The following is a 10,815-nucleotide window of genomic DNA, read 5'->3' on the forward strand; positions in this document are numbered from 1 at the left end:
CTTACAAATCCCAAGTCTTGTCTATTTAGACCTCAGATTCAAATCTTTTTTCAGGACCCGATCTTGTGTTTAATGAAAATCTTGATGCAAGTTTGCTTAATAACAACAATTTTGATGGTGAAATCCCACTAAGTTTAGCAAATTCACCACCTTCAGTTATTAATTCAGCCAATAATAAGCTTAAAGGTGATATCCCATATAGCTTTCTTATTTACTTTAAAATAGTCATGATGCATATATATCAAATCTTGCAGTTCAAACTGATTCCTCCCGGATAGAAAAACAAAAGCGGATATTTCTCTGGCTGACCTGTTTGCACTGCCACTTTCAGTGTTTGGTGTTGGGCTGCTGCTTTCATTAAAATCGGACGCTGCATGCTTTTTCAGGGCTCTTTACTTCACGCCTTCATCAGTAGAGAAACTTTAGGTAATGCATACATCTTCCAACTTCACAATTTGGATGATTTTATTATTTAATAGAAAAGTTCTATTTATTCACCATTTGAGTTAATGGGATTATAATGTTTGGTTTTAATTGTTATTTGATGGTTAATTTTCTCTTTGTAGAGCCATGCATGGAGCCACCATTCATTTGTCTTTTTTTTTAAATAATATCGCACTACCCTCTTGTTTTGTGGTGAGTTATTATAGAATAACTAAGAGCATGTGCCAGTACATTAAACATGCTACTAAGATCTTTATAGCCCCATGATCCAACGTTTACTTGACTTTCTTTAATTACTCTGCTTGCATCATATTGCGCCTAGCTTAGCAACTTGCATTGGGCACTTGACATTTAAGTGGATTAAAACCAAAAAGTCCGTTGTCAGTGGATGTTGAATTCAACCTTTGAGACCTCTACTGTAGGGGCCTGAACTACCCCGGCCAGAGCCCGCCTAAGCTCAAGCTTGACATTCTTAAATAAGGGACTTGTTTAAAGCACCATTTCTAAAGCTTGAGCTCAGCTCATATAGTCATATGTAATTTTCAAGCTCGATCACGGTTATGCTCAACGGTATTTCAGAAGGTTTTACTATGTTAGTTAAATTGCTCTTTGCAGTTTGACCTTATAAAAAATTCAAACTTACAAAATCAGTTTTAACGGGTCAAACGGTCATTATTGTTATACTTATGGGTAATGGGTATATCGTGTACTTTTCCTTCATACACAGCCTTAATTGTAACCTGGATTAATGCATGGTTTAACGCCTTTTAAATTGTTATAGGCCAAAGCTATAAATGGAAATCCAACTGTGGGAGATTATTCCTTCGCTAAGCATAACAAGGTACATGCCCAACAGCCAGTACTAATATAGTCCTAAGAATTTCCATTTCCAATACATTAAACCACATGAATATACACAAGGTAAAATATTTATTAGATAGTTATATACTAAGCAGACGCCCTGCTTGCGGTGCACCCATATTATGTATGTATGTGTGAACCCTCGGGTGGGCAAAAGTGAAATTGCACTAATGTTGACGTTATTTTACTAATCTCGTGAAAATAACGTTAAAAGTGGCTGACGGTTAATCAGGCATCATGTGGTGGCGTTGATAGCCGAAAGACAAGGTTACACGCACCAATCGGCCGGTGTCCTGGTGGTTGAGTGTTATGTGCCTTATGTCCAAGGCTTGATGCAAAACTACTATCGAGCCGGGGGTCTCACCGAAAGCAGCCTCTCTATTCCTATGGGGTTGAGGTAAAGCTGTCTACATCTTACCCTCCTCAGACCCTACCATAGCTTTGCTATTGGTGGGATTTACTGAGTACGATAATGATGATGATGATGAGTTATATACTAAGCAGTTAATGTGGAAAAATATCAAATATCGGTTATCGCATTGAGATATCGGTAATTTAAAATCATGTAAAATCATAAACATAGCAATTAACACTAATAATTCAGTATAGTCTCACATCATTAACAAATTAACCTTTTGCAAATTGCAGAACACTAACAATCGTAGCAAGTGAGAATTGATTAAGACTTAAAACAATAACATTAAACACTAAAAGTTGATAATTAAGACTTAAAACACTGATATCGGGAATATCGGTGATATATCGGTCAAATATTAGCCCAATATCTGTCAATATCGTTGATATTATCGGTACCGATATTTTGAACCGATATTCTGACTTGTATATCTTCAACGGACCAATAACCGATATATCACTGATATATCGGTGATATCGTTTGCATAGGTTATATACTTATATGATGAATATTGATTCAGTTTTGTATGATTACTATTTCTTTATATTGCCTTGTAGAATTTTAAAGATATGGATGCTTCAACTGTTTTTGGGTTTGCCTCAAGTTTTGGCTCAGTGCAGAAGCATTTAATTGATACAAGTATGGCACAACAAACTCAAGGATGTTAATAAAAATATGTAACATAGTTACCTTTCAGGATAAAAGTTAAACAGTGTAATGAAGATGAAAATTAATCAAGTCTTGGTCAACCACTTGTTGAACCATACAGCTACTGCTTTTAACAATCAAATTTCAATTCTGAGTTCCTCAACAAAGGTTAGTTTTTCCTATGATGCAGTCTTATTTTGAAATGTTGGAAAATTGTGGTTTGCATGGAAATAAAAAAGCCGATCCATAACAGAAAAACCTGAACCAAAACAAACCTAAACAAAAGGTGACACTTTGGATTCCGGTTACTCAGAATTTTGGGTTATGCTCTTGTTTTACATGGTGCGGTTTGACTTTTAAACGTCAAAATTCAGTTTATAGTTTAAATCGGTCATGTTTTGAATGGGCAGTTTGACTTTTTTTATGTCAACTAATGACAAACTCTTAAACGGTGGTTAATTACGACCAACTAAAATCAAAATTAATTTTATTGGTAACTTTGACATTCTGAACCCGGGATATTTGAACATACCCTGTTTTTGCTTGCTTTAGTTTTTGGGTTCAAAATTTGTTTAGCATGTTTGCTGCCTTGTTCTTTCGTTCATCATATGTATCTATTTTTGCTTCTTGATCAATTGTTGTTAATTTCCTTATGTAACTTTTTGCCAACACATATTTTATCTTATTATCTTAACTATCAATTATAAGCAGTATTCTACTGCGCAAATTAGAATATCTGTGTGTTTTAGGGGAAGTATTCCCATGTAGCTGCACTTTTATGGGTCATATGTTTAACATGTGCAGTTTGACTTCTAAAAGTTAATTTATATAATTCTTAGTTTTATGGTTTTCGCAATCTGTATGACAATTTTTCATTTGAAGTTACGAATATTTGACCACAAGTATCACTTTCCGGTTAACTCTCATTTAAAGTTGTGAATTGATGCATACTTTATTAGTAATTACTAAATTAGTATAAAACCAAATACCCTACCAAGTTTGGGACAACTTTTGTGTATCCAAACTCCAAAGCATCCAGATAGCTCAAGATAATCATAGATACATTATTGCCCCACAACTATTTTATATCTATATGCACAAAATCGAAAAAGACCATGTAAAATCGACCGTAGCAATCATGAACTAAGCAGTTATAGACCGAATTCCCGTTGCGTCCCTGCCGCAACGCGCGGGCTCTCCTACTGGTGTATTTTTATGAGCATATCACTAGGCCTTATTGGCTTGCTTACGAGGGGTAGTAGAAACCTTAATTTATTTTATATATATATATATATATATATATATATATTTCGGGGCGTTACAAGCTCTCACTGTTAGCTTAGAATTTTAATCGTAATTTTTATAGACCATTTAATGTCTTAATGTTAGAGAAGGTCCAGGTTGAGAAAATTGACGATTGAGGACTTTGTGAGGTATATGTGATTTGATTGAATTCCAAATTGTTTTTGAAAGTGATGATTTAATAATTATGTACATTTAGGTTTGAGATCATTTTGAATTATATATCAATAATACTTATTTATAAATTTCAAGTAAGAAAAAGATTTAAAAAAACATATCTCCATTCTGGCCCAACTCGATTTGTTTGAAAGATTCATTTTAACCATAACCCGCATTGGCCTGTTACACAATGCACGTGACCAGCCCATTTTGCCACCTTTAATGTGTAGCTTTTTAATTTCAGGCAGTAATAATGAAACGATGGTCTTTTCTGGAAGCTCTGGTCTTGGGTATCAAACAACCAACTGAAGACACGCAATTAGTAATCCTTGCTGCTGGGGATAAGGTTAGTTTTAGGTTAGTTCTAGGGTCAATCAAACGGTCTAGGGTTATTCATGTGAAATGTTTGGGTCTGTAAAAGAACTATTACAACTGATTGGTTTTGCTAAATGCACAAGTAAACCAAAACATTTTCTTTAGAGGTTGACCTGACCCAATCTGTTCAGTTTGTCAAACTAACATATTTTACAAACCTATACTCATTGATCTAATTATGAAACATCTTCTTTATCAGTTTCAAAAATAATATTTGTCTTAACATTATCAAAGTCGCCAAGTCACTAACATGTTTAACCTTGGCGACTTTAGAGTTTAGAGGAAAGAGTGGACTAGAAGAACTGAGAAGACAAGGTTGAACATTCTAACTTCTAAGTTGGTGATTGTCTAACTTTATGCCTAAATTATGATTTGGTTAGTGATTTTATAATAAAGTTTGATTCTTTCATGCTTAATATTAGAATACAAAAAAGTTTGCTTTCAACTGTGGTAATTTGATTGATCCTTTTGAAGTGGCATGTTAGAAGTCAAATCAGGTCGCAACACAAAATTATACAAGGCCTGTGCTCGGAAGGTTACTTAAAGTGATACACTTTAATTATCAGCAGGAATGGTGGTTTTGGATATTGTATGCAATGAGGGAAAAGCTTTGGAGTGATTGTTTTGGATATTGCATGCAATGGGGAAAAAGCCTTAGTTGTGCATATTTATTTTGCTCATTCGTTCTCAGTTCTTTGTCTATCTTCTCTCTAATATTCTATATTTGGTGCTCGTAGTATAAAATCATCTAAAACCCGCGCAAAGCACAGGTTTTAAATACTAGTTTGTAATTAATTATATCTATATTTTTTTTCCTTCTTTAATTTAGTGGTGTATGAATACAATTTATAAATTTACCAGAAACACTTCTTTCCGTTCGTGAATGAATTAACAAAATAAGAATGTATTACAGGGGTTCTTAATAGAATCGGTTTTGCTATTCGGGTTGTGACGGAGCTTACAGCCTGTTTACCGTCACTTTATTCTAATCGGTTTAATTATCCATTAGTTAAAAGAAACTTTTAACTTCATTCATTCATATCAAATAAGAATATCATACGTGTTGTTCAAGCACTAATCACACGGACCCATTATTTTCAATATTCAAATAATAATATGATTAATACTTTACTTGCAACTTAAAGGTTCATGCTCGTTCACCATGGTATTTGCCACATCCTTTATCACCTCCCAAGCACTAATCACATGGCGTTCTTCTGTGAGTGTGCTTCCCACCACAAACCTCAACATATAAGTCCCACCAACCGCGGTGTGAGTCAAGTAAACTCGCCCCGTCGAGTTGACTCGCTCAAGTAGCTTTTTGTTAAGCAAGTCAGTATACCCGGAGTCAAACCCGTTGAACTGTTTTAACCGAAAACACACCAAGGAAAACTGTCGTGGCACAACAACCTCAAACTTCACATCCAACTTCACTAGCTGTTCAAAGGTTATCGCCATCTGGACATCTGACCGAATGTGATTTTGTAAATTTTCAACACCGTAACTACGTAGGATGAACCATAAACGTAGAGACTTGAACCTTCGAGCCGTCCCGATTTGCCAATCCTTGTAACTCACCACCGAGTTTGACTCGCTATGCTCGTTTTTTAAGTACTCGGGATTGGTTCGCATCACATTCACAATCAAATTAGGGTTTTTTCACCCATAAACAACAACACTCCGCGTAACTGAGTAGCCATTTATGCGGACTCAAACTCAGTGAATCAACTTTCTCAACTCCATCAAGATAATGTCTATACTCCGGACATATGCATGCGTTTCCCCCATAAGCCGCGTCCACATGAACCCACATATTATACTTATTTGCCACGTCAACAAGTGCGTTAACGGGGTCCACTGCGGTCGTGGAGGTGGTCCCAATTGTAAGGCATAGAAAAAGCGGAACCAGCCCTTGTTCCATGTCAGCGTCAATGACTTTTCGAAGGGTTTTAGGATCAAGAGAAAACCCATTCTCCAAACATGTCGGTACCGACCGAATATTCTTTGGATCAATACCGGCTAGCTTGCATACTTTCTTGAACATAACATGAGTTTGATCTGACCCGTACACTACTAACTTTCCAATATGCTCGACTCCAATAGTATTAAGTACATGATCACGAGCTGCAACTAGGGTGCACAAAGTCGACTCACTTGTGGTGGATTGCAAAACCCCGCCACCCGAACCCGAAAACATGAAGCTTTTTGGGAGACGAAGCATAACCGCCAGCCAATCCATCACCACCATCTCAAGCTCAGTTGCAGCCGTTGAAGCAACCCAATTGAACCCGACCGCATTAAAACACGTGCACAACATTTCGCCAATGAATGTGGCCGAGCTCACGGAAGCAGGAAAGTATGCAAAAAAGTTTGGGCTTAGCCAATGTGTCATCCCAGGGATAATATCCTTTTGGACATCTTTTAGGATCGTGTCGAATGATTCGGGTGTGTCGGGTGGGGTTTGGGGCAAGCGGTTTTTGAGGTAACCGGGTTGAACTTGGCTAAGAACCGGGTAGTTTTCGATATTATTGTAGTAATCAGCGATGAAATCGACCGCTTTGTGGGCTTTGGCGCGAAAGTTTTCGGGATTGAGGTGGTTGAAGCCTTTGGCATAATCGGATAATTGTGGGAATGTGATAAAGTCGGAAGGAGGGCTTCCCATTTTGCGGGTGTGAACTGAACAAAAGGTTAGACGTAAGCGATTTAGGATATAGACAAAGTAAGGTGAAGAGTGGTTATCTATTTATAAATGGCAATGGCGGTTCTTGTTGTGTAGGCGGTTTGGAAGGTTACTACTGTTTATGGTTGTGTATATGGTTGTTAGTCTCTAATCAGTTAGGTGAGTATTGAATGCCAAACGGGATTAGCATATTCGCATACGGATCGCAAAAGCATGTTTCTACTAAAGGCACATCGTCAACGTAAGCTAGGGGTACAAGCGAGCCGAGCTGTTTGTGAGTTACTCGAGGCTGGCTCGTTAAAAACCTCGAATGAGCCGAGCCTAATAGAAGTTAACGGCGTTATACTTTTTACCAAATTTCAAACTAATGTTATAGGGTTTTTGATCGGGATGCGGATACAAGTCGATTGTGTAAAACTTAGCTCGAAGCGTTGATCCAAACGGCTTGATTTTTGTTAATTGTAAGTTCAAAGACTTGAATTGAAGCATTGTTTCGTCTTTTTAGAGCGTCGATTCGAACTAAGTTTTACATTAATCGACTCGTATTCTCGTTCCTATCAAAAGCCTTAAAACATTAGCTTGAAATTAATTTATAAATGATAAATGAGCCAAGCCCGAGCTGAGCTCAGGTTTGAAAATCTACTCACGAGCCGAGCTCGGGCTTTGGAAATAGAGCCCGAAATGAGCCGAGATCGAGCTCGAGCTCTGTGTAAGTTAAGCGAGCCGAGCTCGGGCTCGGCTTGACTCGTTTGCACCCTTAGCGTAAGCTTCATGACTTTCTTTATGAAAGATTATGAGTTTGGCTCTCGCTTGAAGTAATTTGTTCTGGATTGAGTATGTGATCTATTTTCGCAGTTGTGGGTTTCCTAATGAGGTTAGTAGGTCGGGTCACCATGTGATGTTCTTCGGGCGAAAGAGTACGTGATCCCTTTCCCAAGGTAATCTTGGGTGTCCGAGCCTTTGTTATTAAAAAATAAATGTTTCTCGTTATCGGGCGTCCTAACAATCATGTTTCTTATTTGGTTGTTAAAAGATAGCTAGCACTACTGGCGTATTAGACATTTACATCTCATCCTTTATCCGCAACTCTATTCTTAATTTTGTGAGAAAATGAGAAAAGTAACACACAAAACACCTCTCTATCTCATTTAGGGCTGTCCACGAGTCGAGCCCGAGTCGAGCCAGGGTAGTTTTGAGCTCAGGCTCAAAATTAAACGAGGCAACTTAGCTAGGCTCTAGCTCGATTTTGAAGTTAAATGAGCTTAAGATCAAGCCATGACTCGAGCCGAGCCTGGGTCAATTTTGGCTCGGTTACAAAAAAAAAAATCCAAATCAGCTCAGGATATTTCAAAACAACTTTTATAGCTAGTTTTATTCGAGTTTTTATCGAGCGAGCCATGAGCCCGAGCTTTGTGAACAACCCTAATCTCATCCTCAATGCCCATTCATATCACCTATATTTTTATGGAAAAACAACTAATCCTGTAAATTAATTTCTCACTAATTACTAATTCACTATTTATCTCCGATCTTTCTTTTAATAATCTTTGTGGGTGAATATGAGTGAAGAAAGAGAAAAATAAAATAATAAAAAGAAGAATAAATAAGTATTATTTAATTAAATACAACTAAATATTGAAAATAAAATGTTTGAACAGTAGGAAAAATGAGTTTTTTTATCAGGTATGAAAATGTATTTTTCGCATTTTAGACACAGTTAAACATATGAAACGGTTACTAAAATCCTAAGTAGTTTTATTGTGTTCTATATTGTGGAGCTTCGCAATGAATAACCAATCCGCATTCAAAGCGAAGCTAAGATGAATAAAATATCGATGCTCGAAGTTGGTGTTTTGCATGTTAAAGTTGTAAAATTTTTTAACAAATAAAGTGGAGGAAGTGGGAACTTACCCCATTGGAGGGTTTATGTAAGGCCCCGAACCCGAAAATCTTAATTAACGTTAGATTTATTCATAAACATAGTCTAAACATCAAAGTTAATTCAAACTTTAGCGGAATAACATTCTTACATAAAATATTTCAAAAAATAACTTGTCTTTAGTATTTAAACATAACATAAGCAATTCATTTCTTCTTCTTCGGAGGCCTGCTGATCTTCTAATAGCCTTCTGTACTCCTCAAGCTAGTTATTGTTACCTATTTGTTTCCGTACACACTAAAAATCAGCTATGCTAAGCAAATTCAAGGGTAGGTCACAAGTTATTCATACACAAACATTCTTCACATTCGTATCATAAGATACTATTTTACCACATAACTTTCACCGACATTCTTACTTTCTTTCTACGTTCTACATTCTTTGTTCTTCGCAAATATTATAGGGCTTGCACCATAATTCTTCACAAGTATTAGAAGGGTCAAACCCTCATTCTCTACAAGTATTTCCAAGGTTTGTTCCCCGATTCTTCGCAAGTATTATAAGGGCTCGCTCCATAATTCTTCGCAAGTATTTTTAGTTCTTGCTCCTCGATTTAATGTAAGTATTATAAGGCTTGTTCTCTAATTCTTCACAAGTAATTCCTGGGCTCTCTCCCCAGTTCTTAACATACATGCATGCATGCATGCATACATAATAATTAAACACATTCACACTATACAATTGTAATTAAAGGTATGTATAACACATTCTTCACTTACGAGTATGTGCACTAGCCTAAAATATTAATTAAAGGAAAGAGGCTAGAAACTCATTTAGATATGGTTGCATTCTGAGTTAATAGTAATCCCCTTCTTTAGCTTGGCACGACTAATTGTTATTACACAAGTAACAATATTACTCATTAATCTACTACAAGTAGCTTAGCTTCACGAACCCTAGTTCGCACTATAAAATCTGACTCGCTTTACAAAATCTAACCTGCTATGGATAGTCCGATTCGCTTTACAAAATTCAATTTGCATTACAAATCCAAATCAAAAATAGGTTTTGCTATTCAGATCCGTGGCAAAATGCGAAATCTGTTTGCGATATGAATAAAATGATTTGCGAATGAAAATAGACGAATCAGATATAGACTTCGTTTAGTATACTAACTATTGCAAATATAAGCCAACTGCGCAAGATATATCTAGTTTTAAAGTTTGCTTTCAAGATCTAAATCTTACTTTAAGGGTCTTTAAGGATGGAATCTTTACCAGTTCGGGCTTGAAATGGTAGATATAATGAAGCAGGTTTCACAAATCTTTTTAGTCTACCTTGGATCTATGCTTGGATATAACCAGATCTTCGATCTGACACGAAAAACTTTCTAGGATTTCTAGAGCTTAAGTGTGTGCGTTAGGGTGAATAATGGTGGATGTTAGGGTTTAAGGATTCTTAGGTGGTAGTTAAACTACCTTAGACCCATGGACTTAAGCACATAATACCACTCAAATCCATTCTTTATTTAAGGCCACGATTCATTAATTATTTAATTAATTAAATAACTAACAAAACCAAGCATAAAACAATAACAACTCTTTATTTATTATTTTTCAAAATTTTGGATGTTACGATTTATAAGGAGGGGCACTCCTCACTTGGTGTTCCCTTTAAAAGAGTCGCACTCAAGTGAAAACCTTAAAGGGTCACCCTTTTCTCGCACACGAGCTATCGCAACGCATCTGATCTCCTTGGCGGATCAACCGTCGTGTGTAGGGGTGCAAATGAGCCGAGCTACTCGCGAGCTACTCAAGATTGGCTCGTTAAAAAGCTCGATCGAGCCGAGCTTCATCGAGCCCGAGCCTGAGCTTGAACCTAAAAATAAGCTCGTTTAATAAACGAGCCCGAGCTCGAGCTTCGCTTATCGAGCTCAAGCCGGCTTGCGAACCTAAACAAGCCTGTTATTTATATAATTTTTTAAAATATATATTAAGAATTATTAATTAATATATATAATGTTATGAAAATATAAATAAAAATAACTAAATA

General features: G+C 36.5%; 1 pseudogene; it reads right to left on the reverse strand.

Moving 5' to 3' along the window:
* Positions 1–5,332: 5,332 nt before the first annotated feature.
* On the reverse strand, positions 5,333–6,866 carry LOC143531903 (tryptophan decarboxylase TDC2 pseudogene; annotated as a pseudogene).
* Positions 6,867–10,815: the final 3,949 nt, after the last annotated feature.

Source organism: Bidens hawaiensis, unplaced genomic scaffold, assembly GCF_021521415.1.
Source record: "Bidens hawaiensis isolate Kalapana, Puna unplaced genomic scaffold, B.hawaiensis_p1.1 tig00009285_1, whole genome shotgun sequence".
Lineage (NCBI taxonomy): Eukaryota > Viridiplantae > Streptophyta > Magnoliopsida > Asterales > Asteraceae > Bidens > Bidens hawaiensis.